Here is a 14,482-nt window from a genome sequence, read left to right as displayed (position 1 = left end):
GCAAAGCAGAACATGCTCCCCAGCTCTTGCCTGGATCCATCTCCACGGGGCCCAGGGAAACAGGCAGGCATCTGCCACAGCCTCCACTGCAGCAGTGCGTGGAATAAAGCAGGACACAGTGCCACAGAGAGAAGAGGGGCTTTCCTGAGCAGGCTTATTGCTGTGTGCACTGCACACAAGTATAAATGTATATAATCCACACCTCCTGCAACCCCTCAGCACTCTGCCCTTCAGGCTCTTAATATATGCAAGAAATGACAGACCTCAGCCTGCCACGCAGCACGATCTTGTGGATGTAACGTAACGCAGTGCCTGGCAGCAGCACAGACTCCTTGCCCTCTCTGCAGGGTCCTGTGTACCCACCAGGGAGCTGGGAGCACACTCATCTGGCAGATAACAATGACTACGGGAGGCCAAGCCTGGCTGGTAGTGACAGCTCAGGCACACTTGGTGTGCAGAAATGTTACCATACCTGTCTACACATAGATCTGTATCCTCACTACTGTGTGCTAACTCCAGGAGCTTTGAGCAGAGGACTTTGGTGAGCAAAGGACTTTGGCAAGGTTGTTTCAGCTGCAGGGGTCCATATCTTACACTACAGGGAGGTAATGCCATTAAGGGAGAGCATGCTGCCTTTAACCATCCCACACAAATTCAAGTTTCTAGTGCCTCATGCAATGGGTACAAACACAGAATCATTTAAACTGAAACTTCAAGCGCATCCTTACCTTGCCATTAAACTATATTTACAATTCCTTTTCTCAAGTACAACTTCCAGTTAGGGTAACTCAGTTACAGTATGGATTAGATGTGTGTTTCAGAACAGCAAAAAGTATCAAGTGTCAGCTCTCACACACCTTTGTTCTCAAACACCATTAACTACAGATCCAGTACTTGGAACAGCCACAATAAAGAAAAAGAAACCCCCACATTGTAGTGAAAAAGGTCTTAATTTGTGAAATAACACCTGTAAACTTTTCTAATTCCTTCATATATTATATCCTAAATAACCTTTTAAAACACTATAATTTAAAATTTCTGCTTTCCTTTAATAATTTAACTTAAAAATACATACTTAACCTTTAAATCTTGACTCTAAGGCTTGAGAAAAGTATTAGAGAGACATATACCTCACCTCTTTTAATCTTAGTCACATCTTAAACTATCATTTTCACAGGTATAGGTTATAAAGAAATATACATACATATGAAAAACAAGGTCCTGTTACAGGATGTCAGGTTTTCTATCAAAGAACATGCACTTTGTGGTTTAATCATTTTACTCAAACCTAAGAATTGATGATGCTCACCTAAAACAGTTTGAAAAGCTGAGCATGATTTTTTGTTGTTTTCTCTCCTTCCCTCTTGACAATAGCTGGGGGAACAGATGTAAAGTTCTATAGTGGCTTGGCCATATGAACTCTATTAAAAAACCTGATTATTTCAAGTTGTTAAAGATCAGGTGATAACCTCCCTCAAAAGATGGAAAAATGCAAACGGACACTAATTAGTATCTGATAGAAGTGGGACTGTTGCACTGTGTAAACCCTGAATTAGAATAATAATGCAGGGAGACTCAACAAAAGCAGCTTTGTGTTTCTCACTGCCGCAGTTACAGCTCCTCCGGGGCTGCCCCTGCCAGCGCTGCCACTTCCAGCATGCGGATCACTGCAGTGGTGTAACACTTATCCCACGCCCTGCTAGATATACCTGAAAAGTGCTTCTGTAGTGTAGTTTAAAAGGACAATCCTGTGCTCCATGCTGCACGTGTCTTGTCTGAAACAAGGAATTTTTAAATAAATGCTTCTGGGTGAACGCTGACTGAAACACACCCCTCAACCTCCGAGCACATCTTGTGCATTGCCTGCAGAAGCCTCAGCTGTCCAAACATTGCTCCTGTCTGTCTCTACACTAAAAATGAGTTCCCTCCTTCACCTGCATTTCACAGTGATGGAAATATGCTCCTCCAGCTGATACATGGGACCGGGTCACCCAGCAGCAAACACCTGACCTGCACCTCAGCGAAGAGCTTTGCACTCACCAAATGATGGCACTCAAGCGCATCAGGGTTCGACTGAGGCTACTGGAGGCAGAAGGCTACAAACAAATGCCTGTATGGCAAGTTTGCTGCCAGATCCGCATTACTGTGGCTGCTTCAAGTTCTTTGACAGATACTGAGTATCTTAATTAGCAATATGCCACTTTAATGCACAGAAAATCAGTGTGTTTTGCACTCCAGGTCTGCAGTGTCTGATTCCATGTACCCTCATGTGTAACCTTACACACGAGCAATCCTGCTGACTCCAACCCTCCTTCCAAGCCAGTCTGGCCTCAGCATATGTCAAGTTCTGTACATTTTGCCCTTTTCCAGTTCCTCCCATCAGTTTATGGTCTCTCCATCGAGTTGACTATGATTTTCCAAGGTTTCAAATTCATCTTTTTCCTTCCATTTTTTTCCTATCTGATGTACATTGTAATGATATTAAGGGGTAATTTATTAAAGAACTAGCTTAACTCAAATTTTTTTCCACATTTTTTCTCCAAACAGGCTGACTGAGCATGACCTTTACAAAGGTATTTGGCAGCAGCCTGCCATTTGTCAAGTTATTTTTCTAATTTTTGTCACTGAATTTTGAAATCATTATCAAATTATTTTTGTTATATCAGATTAAAAAAATGTTCTCTAGCTAAGATGACATATTTTAGTCTAATTCCTTAAAATTACATGAGACAAATTAAGTACACAGTGGAGAAAAAAACCCCAAAAGTTTAGTTTGTGGCCAAAATTCCACCTAGACATAAAACAGGAGGGAGAGAAAAATGAAATCTCCTGAATAGTATCTCCCAAGAGTTTATTAAGAATTACGTTCTTTCTTAGTCTCAAATCAACAATGTTAGATCTGGGCTTGATGAGATTTGTTGAAACTATGAGACAACATCTCATTCTGCTGCCCTGCCACCTCCAGTAGGTTATGTAGCCATGGCACACACAGACCAAATTGCTTGTTTCTCACAGCTTTCATTAACTGCTCACTGGTGTGTTGGTTCCGGATGCCAGGATGGAATCAGGAGATCACCTCAAATATCTTCTTATAGTTGCTGCTAAATTGTAACTATTTTAAAAGATTGAGTATGACAGGTCAGCAAAAAGAACAAAGAGTTTTATTCATGGAGAATCCTACCAGCCTTCAAAGCAAGTCATATGAGAGATATATGAATACATATGTTTTTAGAGCTTGTGCCTAAATTAGAAGCAAGATTAGAGATCTCAATGTCCCTCATGAACTCCTTCTTGTCTCACCATGTTTTCCTATTCATTTTGGAGGATACACTGTCCCCTTTATTTTTCTTCCCCCTTATCCCTTCTTGTCCCTTGTCACTCCACTCATCCTACTTCTTGACTTCATGTTCACTTGTAGTCACAAGTTGGATTCAGAGATGCAACACATCAAGTTCTGGAACTTTGGAAATCTGGCAGTTCCCATCTATGAACTTCCCTTCTTGCCTTCCCTAAACAAGTCATTAAAAAAAGCACAGTGAGAAAAAAAAGATCGAGCTATCTGTCCTGAGTGCTTCCAGTTTAAAGCAAAGAGATCAAACTACACTGTCAGAAGCCAGTAACAGATGCAGCTTACACTTTATTAGCTCTAGGAATTACACAGAAACCATAACTACACAACTATAGAAGCCTCTAGGGATGGGTCTGCCTTCTCAGGGCACACGTGAGCTCAGCCTGGATGCAGGTTATGGCTCTGTTATTTTATCTCAACCAGCCTGCCTGTGTCTCCCCATAGCTGCCTCAAAATAACTGTGGCAACAAAACATGCAGTGATGTGGCTTATATTTGCTTGTACTTCTGAGGTGACAAAAATAAGAACGTGCCATGTGTGTGCTCCTGTTACTCCAGAGTGGTTTCACAGATCTGCAGAGCACCAGGAAGGCAGGCAATCCTACAGGAACACAGTCCCTGCCAGCTCCTTCAGCTTCCTCAGGCATTAGCAGCACCAGGCCAATGGCATTGTGGCTCTGGCACCATCTCCAGGGGCCTAGGACAAACACCCAATATCCAAACCAAATGGTACTAAGGTAAGTACAAGGGAAGAAATAAGCAATTTGTTGAGGTAGACATGAATGAGAAAAATTGCCAAAGCAAAATTCACTGGAAAAAGGCCATTTCCTCAACCTCTGACTGTTGGAATTAGACCAGGACAAGCTAAGTGGGTGAGGCAGATGTGCTAGCCCTTTGACCAGCTGAATGGCGGGGGGAAGAAAAAAGGGGGAAAAAAAAAAGACAAAAAGAGACAGAAAACAGGTGAACATTGTTTCCACAGGAATCCTTAGGGCCATCCAAACTGGGCAGCTGTGTTGGAAACCACTTGTGTGTGTTTGCTGAGTTAAGGTTTCGAAGTCAACCAGGGCAGTCATTTTTGGAGATGTGGTAAAATACAGACAGTGCCTTTTGACTTGGAAAGAAGAGAGAATGATAGCAAGAGGCAAACTTCTAGCTGGATGAAGAACTCTGCCTACAAGGACAACCACCTCTAAAAGAGGTAAAGGGAGCAACAGCAGCTACTCAGATGTACACTGATGTAAGAGAACTGAAACCAGACAGTGGCTCTACATGGTACCAACTGCTATACTGGTGGGTCTAAAAAAGTTTACAGCCTCAGAAGACTGCAATCTCCCTTGCCATGCAGGAAAGGAAAATCATTTCTCTTAGAGGAACTCAGAGTTGCTCAAATCTAATTAATCTTCTAAAACAGGAAATCCCTGACAAGGCAGGTGGATAATACACTGGATGTGCAGCTGGGGAACACAAAAAATGGGATTTCCGTGTTCCCGTCTCAGCCACCGAAAACAGAGTGGAGATACTGTAAGTAAAACATGCAGCTGAAAAATCAGAAAAAAAAAAAGCAAGCAAGTAAAAATACTGAAAGGAGAACTAGAGAAGTCACTAGGTCATTTATAAGCAAGTTCCTTACAGTGTTAAGGGTGGTTTGAACCCTGCTGAGGAAGCTGCCATTACCCAGAGCTTAGTTATAGGGCAAAGGAAATTCATCTGAATTTGTATTTTAGGAAGCAAAGTTGAGAGGACACTTTGCTGCCTTCTGATGCCACCTGCACTCCTGAAGGAGCCCTGTAATGTAAACAGACAGGACCAACTTCTTTCATCTCTCAAAGCCATCCCTTTGTTCTCTGTAATTGGTATGTTTAAACACAGTTTACACTGTTACTCACTGGACCACATCACAAAAGATGAATGTCAGGATAGAAATTTCTTTGCCATTGAAATGTTACTCGAGTTAAAAGTCAAAACAAGAAATAGACATTCCTTTTTAATATTTACTTGTCTGCAGCATTTTAGCTGCGGAGGCATATAGAGAAGAAGGATATAAGCAATTATTTACATTGCTACACATTTCTGTCTGTCTAATTGGAAGCCAAAAGACTTAGGGACATGCAGAGATGACACACGTCCCATCACTGTTTGTAGGGTATGCCCTGCACTCTCTGGTCTGACCACTAAGGCTTTGCTTAAGTTTAGCTTAGGACAAACAGTATTTTCCAAGACAGCTTATTTTATGTGGAAGGTATCCCTGCCAATGGCAGGAAGGTGCAACTAGATGATCTATAAGGTCCCTTCCAACCCAAACCATTCTGTGATTCTATGATTGTATGACATCAAGCACCACAAAGCAACCTGTACCAAAAGAACGATGCAGGGCAGATTTCAGTGGAACTGAACAAAAAATTGTGTCTCAAATGAAAACAACTAATACAAAGAGCAGCACCAAAGCTTTGTTTAGACTAGGGAAAGTTCAGTAAGTCACCGATAAAAGAGCTGTAAGGGTGTGATACTGCAAGGTATGTTTGCACCAGAAGAGCAGTGCTCTCATTATAAAATAACCATATGAAGTGGCCCTTACTCATCAGATGCCCCAAAACAAGTGGGTAACAAAACCAAAACCAGATTAATTTCCTTTAACAACAGATATACCCTCACCACACTTGCTCACAGAGGGCAAAGATAAACATATTTACTATTAGTAAAAATAACACTGAGGGGGAACAGCATTTTTTTTTCTTTCCTACATATACAAACAAATAGCTCTCTATTTACACTATTAGAAGGGTAACTTTTCTCGCACATACATTTCAGTCAGTATAATAAATAGCTTGTTATGCTACTTTCTCATGAATTTGTTTTATTGCACTATTTCCAAAAGCCATTGAACCCACAGGACACTGTTGTGGTCAATACAGATGTACTGCACAGCAAAGGCATGCTTGGAAACAATCTCTATACATGCAATGGAGGCAGTAAAATGAGTAAGATTATTTAGCTGCTCTTTCATTTCAACCTGGATACTAGTTCCAGCAAGAAACTAATATATATTCACCAGGACAGATGTCCATCAAAGCCACAAAAGCAATTTAACGCTTACATGTAAGCTGACAACACTATGTCAGAGCTGTGAGTAACTCCACAAAGGAGGTGTAAGTAGATCAGAAGGGCAGGTTGGTCCAAAATGCACATATGCCCTTCAGGAGTATTACATCCATTCTCAGTCTGACCTCTGTGATTCAGGGTGCTACACTCAATACTGAAGGTAAATACATAAGAACAGTTGAAAACTATTGATGTCCTGGCCTGTTGGTGGGGGGAGGAGAAGACAAAAACGATCCCTTGATTTAACAGACATGTTCTTTCTCTTAAGATGGATTGGTAAGACACAGAACTTAATGTAAGGTAACTTTGCAAAGTTGAGATAATGTCATGATGTTTTGCTTTCTACAAGGTAAAAGAAAAGCACTAGTTTTGGTTGCTACATTGAGAGGGGAAAACCGTATTTTAAATAAAAAGTTGTCTTAACTTCCTGGCAAATTACAAGGTTTAAGTCTGCCCTGAAAGGAATTTACATTAGCTGGAATAAGGCATCTATGTGAAAAATTAATAATAATGAAAACCAACTGTTTAAAAAAGTAGAAGTAATGCCTGTTGAATTTATCATCACCTGTAAGACTGGTTATGTTAATAATCCTTCTTGTTATGCCAAGTAGACAAACAACCTTCCCACAGAAGTTTCAGTGCCAACGTTGTTTTGACTGATTACAGTAAATAAAAAATACTACCCCAAATATTCAGGCCTTCAACATGAATTCTTTGTATCTAAGAAACGTAAATGAAAAGTAGTAATAAATCTGTCACAGCATTACTCTGTCAAGGACAACCGAGTCCCTGGGTCACAGTCTCACTGGGGAATTCTGGTCTTAGTGTTCACAACTGTCTATTGAAGTCCATTCTGCTCATGAAATGGAGAAGCTGATTCAATGTATACACTCAAGGGTTCCACTACTGAGCTCTGCTGAGCAAACACTCAGGAGTCAGGGGGTGAGAATCTGGGTACTATCAAAGCTTGGCTGGTTTTGCTATTAAAGAGGTGCTCATTAAATCCTGAAGGTTATCCATCTCACCAAGCAGGCTCTTTTTTTCCTCCTCTTGTCTGAAGGAGCTGTGAAACAATGTCCAGCTGGCAACATGTCTCAAGCTAGCAACAAGGAATGTCTGCAAGGACACAGGACTGTGAGAGAGGATGGGGAGGAAGAAAAGGAAATGGAGCATAAAGAAATACATGGAAAGGAGGAAGGTCAGAAGGTTGTTTATACACTTACAATATCTCTAAAATAAAGTCACACCCCTGAGAGATGCAGGTGGCAAACTGATCTCATTAGAAAAACCACAATGGTTCAGAGACAAGGTTCCTTTCTGCAAGGATCCTGTTTCCAGCACTGTTCATACCCAGATGTTTCAGAGGAAGGTTCCCAGCCACAATGTTTGACAGACTTAAATGTGATTCCTGCAAGACGGGCCAGAAATATTTGGCTAAACTTCATCACCAAGTCACAGGGTGGAAAAAAATCCACTATTCAGAACTGGGCATTCATGGTTATCAAGTTTAGAACCTGCTCGTGACATTTTCCCTGTAAACAGCACCTGGTGTAGCACACAGCATCCCAGTAGAACTGCCAGCTCCTAAAAACCTGGCCTTGAAAGTGAGTGAATAAACCTGGCTACTCACTGTTCTGTCAGCCTAGGAACTGGGTAACTAGTGTACAAACAGTACAAATCCACCAAGAAATGAATCCACCACATACACCATGTAGGTTTTTGGGAAGAAGCTTAAAGATTTATACAGGCCACCACCTACTCTTGGGGAAGAAAGTGCCACACTGGGATGACATGACAGTCAGGGTTTCACTCACAGATGCTGTCAAAGCAAGAAACGGACAAGATCAACTGCATTCATTTCTTATCCCTCCATTAATATTGGATCTTAGTAACTGCTGCCTGAGGCTGCTCAAAAAACTCCCTTCATGATGTGTTTCTACTGAAAATCGTGGCTTTCTCCAGGGAAGAAAACCAAAACAAACCTTTCCATGAAAAGCCTCACTCTGTTTAGTATTAATATCTAAAAACACAGACATCTACTACTATCTTTTGGTTTTCAACAAACACTTGGTTTTGAAGTGGTGCCTCGCTGGAGCTGTGGTTCAGTTGCCAGAGCACACTTCCCACGAGGTGTGAGATCACCCAGAAGGAAGGTGACGACACAACCAGGGAGCCCAGCCAGGGAAGCCAGGCTGCAGTTGAGCCAAAGCTGTCAATCAAAAGTATTCAAAACTGTAGAAAGTCTACTGCAAGTGTTGGCAAAAGTTATATGTTTCACTCTCAATTTTTCTGCAAAATAGTATATTTGGTGATCAGGCCTGTTCTGCACTGTTTCTGAGCACCCCTGAAGCTGCCCCTGGTAAAGATGGAGTCACTTACAGCAGAACACTGGAGGCTTCAAGAATAGGAGCTATAGCCCAGCACGTCCAGACTCTTCCCATGCTTGGGAATTGCAAGTATTGCAACTCCTCTATTTCTTCCCCTCCTCAAGCATCTCAGCTCCAGTATCTGTCCACTCATTGCCCAAAGGGACTGAGCTCACCAGGGAATGCTGTGCACTGCCCTGACAACATCAAAGATTAACTCACTGATCCTTGTGTTTAATGTACAAAAACTATTACTGGAACACTGTGTTTCAGCATTTAGTACAGACTCTGGTGCCAGGGCAGTGGACAGCCCCTGGTGCCTCGGCAGCTGTCTGAACTCTCCTAAGGCATGGGCTGTCTCTGAGGAGCAAACCCAAGAGCACATCTGCATATGCAACCAAGGCTCCACTCTTATCAGTCCCCTCATGCTTTAAAAGATCATTGACCTCCCTTGTGTTACAATTGCCAGGAAAATACAATAGCCTGAAACTGAAAACATCTCCAGTCTACCAAGAACTCAATCCGAGGGACAAACTTGCTGATAATTCTGAGACCAGCTCGTAAGATGAGGCACTGATTGCCTCAGAGCTCCACATGAGCCGCTTAATTGGTAAAGAAAAACAAGGTGATGAATCACAGCTAAGGAAAGCACCTTGCTAAAGAAAACAGACAACATAAACGCTTTACATCATTTGAAAAAATTGAGGTTACTCTTAAGGACAGCACACGTGGAAAACATTCAAGGAAAAAAGAGATGAAATGTTGTTTAATTGGTGAATCCTTGCCATTAACACCCTAAACGGTCTGACACATGCTGGCAGGCGGGAGGCGTCAGCCTCAGACGTGCTGCCAACCCACTTCCCCACTGCCGGCAGCTGCCAGACCTTGCTGGGATGTGAAAGTTTCCCAACTGGAGGCCCTGTTCCTATTGCTTTCTGGTAAATTAGCCAATAAATTAGTAGTCACATCTCCTTGGTGGGTTTGATTTTATCGGTTTTGATTCTATTTTCTTTTTTTCTTCTGCTTCTTCCCCCCCCACCTCCCCCTCGGTTTCTTTTTTAAGCAGCCGCATCTAATATTTTCCATTCCAAACCCTCTTCTCATCTCCTCCCACCCGAAAAGGGGAAGAGACCCCAGAAGCACCCTAGGGAGGGGGGGGAGGCGGTTTTCACCTGGGATTGGGAAGCCGCTCAACCAGCCGCCACTGCAGTGGGACAGAGAAGCTTCTCACGGCATGAAAAGCCCCACCAGCGAAAGGGAGGGGACCACGCCAGAGTCCCCGCAGCCAGGAGCCGGCTGTCAGCGGGCCGGGGCAGGAGGAGCTGGCTGTCCCGCGGCAGAGGACCGGGCTCTGCCCTCCCCCGGACCGAAGGGTGCTCAGCCGCGGGTTCCTGGCCCGCTCCGGGGCTCTCGGTCCTGGGAAGGGGTCGTGGGAGGTCAGAAATGAAGCAAAGCAGAGACGCGCCCCGCGGTCCTACCCGGCCGTGCCTCCCGCAGCCTCGCACCGACAGCGCGTCCCCGGCACCGCCCCGGCCACCGCCTCTTCCTCCTGCTCTGCCCCGGCGCGGCCCCGAGCGAGGCACAGACACACCGATGTGGGGGATGTGGCACTGCATGTCCCGGGCTGCAGCGGGGCTCCCGCGCCCTACTCCCCACTCTGGCTCCGGGACAACTTCTCTTTTTTCCCAGGCATTAGCACTTCCCGAAGCACCGCTGCCCACACACGCACAGCCTGCCACTGCCACGCAGAGCCCGGCACTGCCCCAGAACCACACCGTACCTTTGCCCCGGGCAGGAGAGCAGCCGACCTCCTCAGTTCACAAGCGTGATCTTTTCAGCCGTGAATTTGCACCTGACAGTGAAATACTGAGTCATGCTAAATGGCACTCAGCTGTTCCTTGTTCTCTCCCCTTTTATCTCCTCTCAGGAAAGGTGATTACTGCAATAAAACCACCTGGTTCATTTCGTGCCAGTCTCCAATCCTCCTAGAGGATCTGTCTGGAAAGTACCAGGTTAATGCGTTGCACCAGTGGGTGTATGTAAGGCCCAGGTCTACCCCAGCCAACTGAGGGCACTGCATCCTTGACATCTCCCTTCTTCTCTTCCCAGGCAGCTCTCATAGTGGTGTCTCCAACCACTTAGCCACCCGTGGTGCCTGCCTTCCTCACAAACATCACACAGGCCATAGGCTTCCATCTACCACAGAAACTCTTGGAGAAGCTCTTTGCCAGCTCCTCAGGCTGACACATGGCATCCCCTGCAAGACTAGGGGATACTCTGCCTTGCTGGAGCCAGCACAGCACTAATGCAAAGCAGGAAACAGCTGCCCACGGTTGACATGGACACATTGCCTACATCTGGCCATCAAAACACCTTTGCTGTCCTCTGTGCTTCAGTAGGACCTTGTGCCAACCTTCACCAGGGTTTGGGCCACCACATGGGAGATGGTGTTTTAATAAGTCAAAACCTGTAACTTCAGGTATAGTGGTCACAGATGTGCAAATTCAGTCATCACGTTTGACACTGTGTCAGGTGGTAAGGCACTGTGGATTGCAAGTTGTATTTTGAGGGAAGGCCAGGGCATCTGCCAGCAGACATGAGGCAACTGTTAGAGCTAAAAGGACAATAAGCAGCCCCCACAGAAGGGGTGACCCTAATCACTGGACCAAAGGCAAACACGGTTTCTAAGAAAAGCCTGAATCCAAAAAATGCCCTAGCAGGGGGCCTGGAACATCCCACAGGGCAAGCTGAACCTTGTATTCCTGTTTTATTGTCTGTCATAAGCAGCAAAAATGGTGTTCATCAGCAGAGGAACTCGAGTTAATGGTCTCTTGTAAATTTTAGTACTTGCAGAAAGGTTTAATGAGAATTTTTGAACCTACAAAGTGGGAATATAAGCTAAAAACATGGCAACATTATATTTTTGAAGCCTGACATTCTTTTGGTGCATGGTAGGGGCAATAGATTGCAACTAACAACAGCAACTGCAAGCCCTCTCCTACAGCTGTGCTGGTCACAAATAAGGGTCTGAGCAGGGCAGGAAAAACAATGTCATGAACAACAAAGGAAGCTGAAACAGCCTCCACCTGGAGATTCCTTTTCCAGGCTCCTCTCTATGCTCATGGGTTTGCTTTGTAGATCCTCAGTGCCAGATCTCTTCCTTCCCCCTGGAATTAGCAAAGCTCTACCTCATCACTGACAGAGAAGAAAATCCAGCTGGTAGTTCTTTGTCATTTCTTGCAGGGTGCTGTTTCCCCTCCCCTTGAACAAGGTTCTGTGCCTACCAGTTTTATCACCATATTGCAACATCACTCTCACATATGGAGGAGTGCTCAGGGGCACCCTGCACACAGAGCTTCCACCTGGAGCCACAGAAACAGAAAAGTCAGAGTTCAGTCAAAATTTTATCTAGCATAAACCCACACCACAGGGAAGACACCACCTCCCCTTGCCCACTCGTGGTACTCTCTGCACCATTGCAAGCTTCTTTCCCACTCGACAAATGGGGTGAGTGAACTCATCCAGGCTAAAACATGGTGATTTGCTTCTTTCCCCAATGTACTTGTAACTTCTCCTTAACAACTGCCTTCTTCAAGGAAAAAGAATATATCCAGCTGGTTTCTTTCAGTACAGAGAAGAGTCAGTACCCACTTCTGTATTTAGAAGTGGTTGTTTAATAATCTAAATCCAGGCAACTATCCTAACACCTACATAAATCAATGGCAGATGTGATGAAAACCTTATAAGCAGCTAAGAAGGAGCTACTAGGAAAAAGAGTTTTGCTCGGGACCTTATGAAGTGTTTTCCACTAGTAAGTCTCAGGTGCTGGTGCTTTTGAGTTTATATCTGCATCACAATTTACAGATTTTGAGGTATAGCTCTCCATGACTGACTGTTGACAGCACTTTACCAGCAGCTTTTATGGCATCTGTGGGCTAAACCTTGCTTTGAAAGGACTCTACTTCCTCTGGATACTCTGATATGCCCATCTATGCCAAAGGAGCTAATGTGTCAACTTAAAAATCTCAGAGAAGAAAGAGCAGCAAGGGTACTGCTGGCTCTGATTCTTCAATGAGTGTCCCTAAAACAGCTCCTTAATACAAATTTACAATTTCCTCCCACAGAGCATGGCTAATACTTCACTTTTTCCATCCTCCACCAGCCATCTCTGTACAGATGATGCTTTCCAAGGCTGTTCCCCATGCACTGAACACAGCTGTGGCACCTAAACATTGCCTGAAAGGGTAACAGTAATTACTAAGCTGCAGCAGAGACAAGTCTGGCTTGCTCAGTTTCTTGCCCTTGCTGTGAAGAAATCTTATTTTATATGTCCACTACTGCAGTTGGATTTTTCAGCCTGCAGACAGCTTGTCTGCCTGGCCTAACTCACGTACTCCTGGCCAGGGTTTCATCTCACCTTATCAGTGTATTCAGCATTTGTCAGATCCTGACAACCCAGGCCTCTCCCTCACTGCTTCCCAGGATCCCTTTGTTCCTGTCATTATCTAGTGTTGCCTTTTATCCTTCATGCTCTTTCTTTTTACTATCATTCCTCACCACACACCTTGAGGAGGACAAGTTTCCTGGAAGAAGGCTTATGGAAAAGGTCTTGCCTCACTATCTAGGCAAGTAAGAGAGCCAGGAACTATTTACATATTTTCTGATAAGTGGTGAGAATGTCCTGATGTTACTGTGAAGTCCACAAGGAATTGGCTTTGTGCTGTTCTGCATTTCTTGCTTGTCTATGCTTGTCCAATTCTAATCAACTAACAGTATTAAACATATTTTACATACTGTTATAATATTATTTGGAGGAAAGAGTAGTATCATAGTCTTGAATTTAGTCATTAAAGAGGTGATATTGGCAATATTTAGCATTCAAAAATCATGCAAAGTATGACTTTTTCTTATTAATTAGCAGCTAATTTCTGCCTGATATATTATGTTACAGCTGCATCTCATTTCTAATTTGCAACCATTAGGGCAAATATTGTATTTTATTATATATTACTAATTTAAATTGTTTACTTTTTTATAAGGACTGTAAGTGGGGGTCTTGTTTTTTTTACAGTTGACATTTTCTTTTCTTAGCTTAACTTTAAAGATCTGGAATCTTACAAGAAAACCCCAGAACAGCCAATATCCCCCCCACATACACACATAGAGCAGAAGATGTGTTAAGACTAATGCCTGGCAATACCACCAAGAGCTCTCCCTGCCCTGGCACGGGGTAACTGTAGGAGTAGGGGTGCTCAGCGTTTTGCTTTCACTGTGGGAGGAGGAGAAGCAGCCAAGAACTGCCTGTTCACATAGAGCAGCAGCACAGCAGTGATCCCCAGGTAGTGAGCAGGCCTGTAGGAAGCCTGAGGAGTAAATCATGAGCTGACCCAGGCTGAGCAAAGGGAAGGAGGCGGCAGGATGAGAGGCAGAGCCACTCCCCAGGGCTGCTGGATCTGCAGTCTCTTCTAGTAGTCGCAAGTCCCGGGTGAGGAAATGCTTGGCAAAACCGGCCCATTACTCTCCAACGTTTCCTTTTCAGTAGGTGATCTTTGCCTGTTATGAACACAGCAGATTTCTGAGTGTTTCTTGCTCTGTCACTAAGAAGTAAGAAAGTAAGACAAGGCTATAAGTTGACTGACTACCAGCAGAGAAGTTTGCTGTCAGCA

General features: G+C 44.0%; 1 protein-coding gene across 3 annotated transcripts in view; it reads right to left on the bottom strand.

Annotated features, from left to right (window-relative positions):
• PIK3CB (phosphatidylinositol-4,5-bisphosphate 3-kinase catalytic subunit beta) overlaps window positions 1–14,482 on the bottom strand; it is a 282,887-nt gene that overhangs the window by 82,400 nt on the left and 186,005 nt on the right. For 2 of the 3 annotated variants that reach the window (XM_027650418.1, XM_027650420.1), the window contains exon 1: window positions 10,295–10,346. The exons of the other annotated variant lie outside the window; for it this stretch is intronic. The gene's annotated coding sequence lies outside the window, so the exon portion shown is untranslated. Of the gene's footprint in view, window positions 1–10,294; window positions 10,347–14,482 lie in introns of those variants that run through there. 3 annotated transcript variants of the gene reach the window in all.

The sequence above is a fragment of the Corapipo altera genome, unplaced genomic scaffold (genome assembly GCF_003945725.1).
Source record: "Corapipo altera isolate COAL_440 unplaced genomic scaffold, ASM394572v1 54, whole genome shotgun sequence".
Classification (NCBI taxonomy): domain Eukaryota; kingdom Metazoa; phylum Chordata; class Aves; order Passeriformes; family Pipridae; genus Corapipo; species Corapipo altera.
The sequence above is the reverse complement of the archived record's forward strand: the minus strand, read 5'-3'. Positions and strand labels throughout refer to the sequence as shown.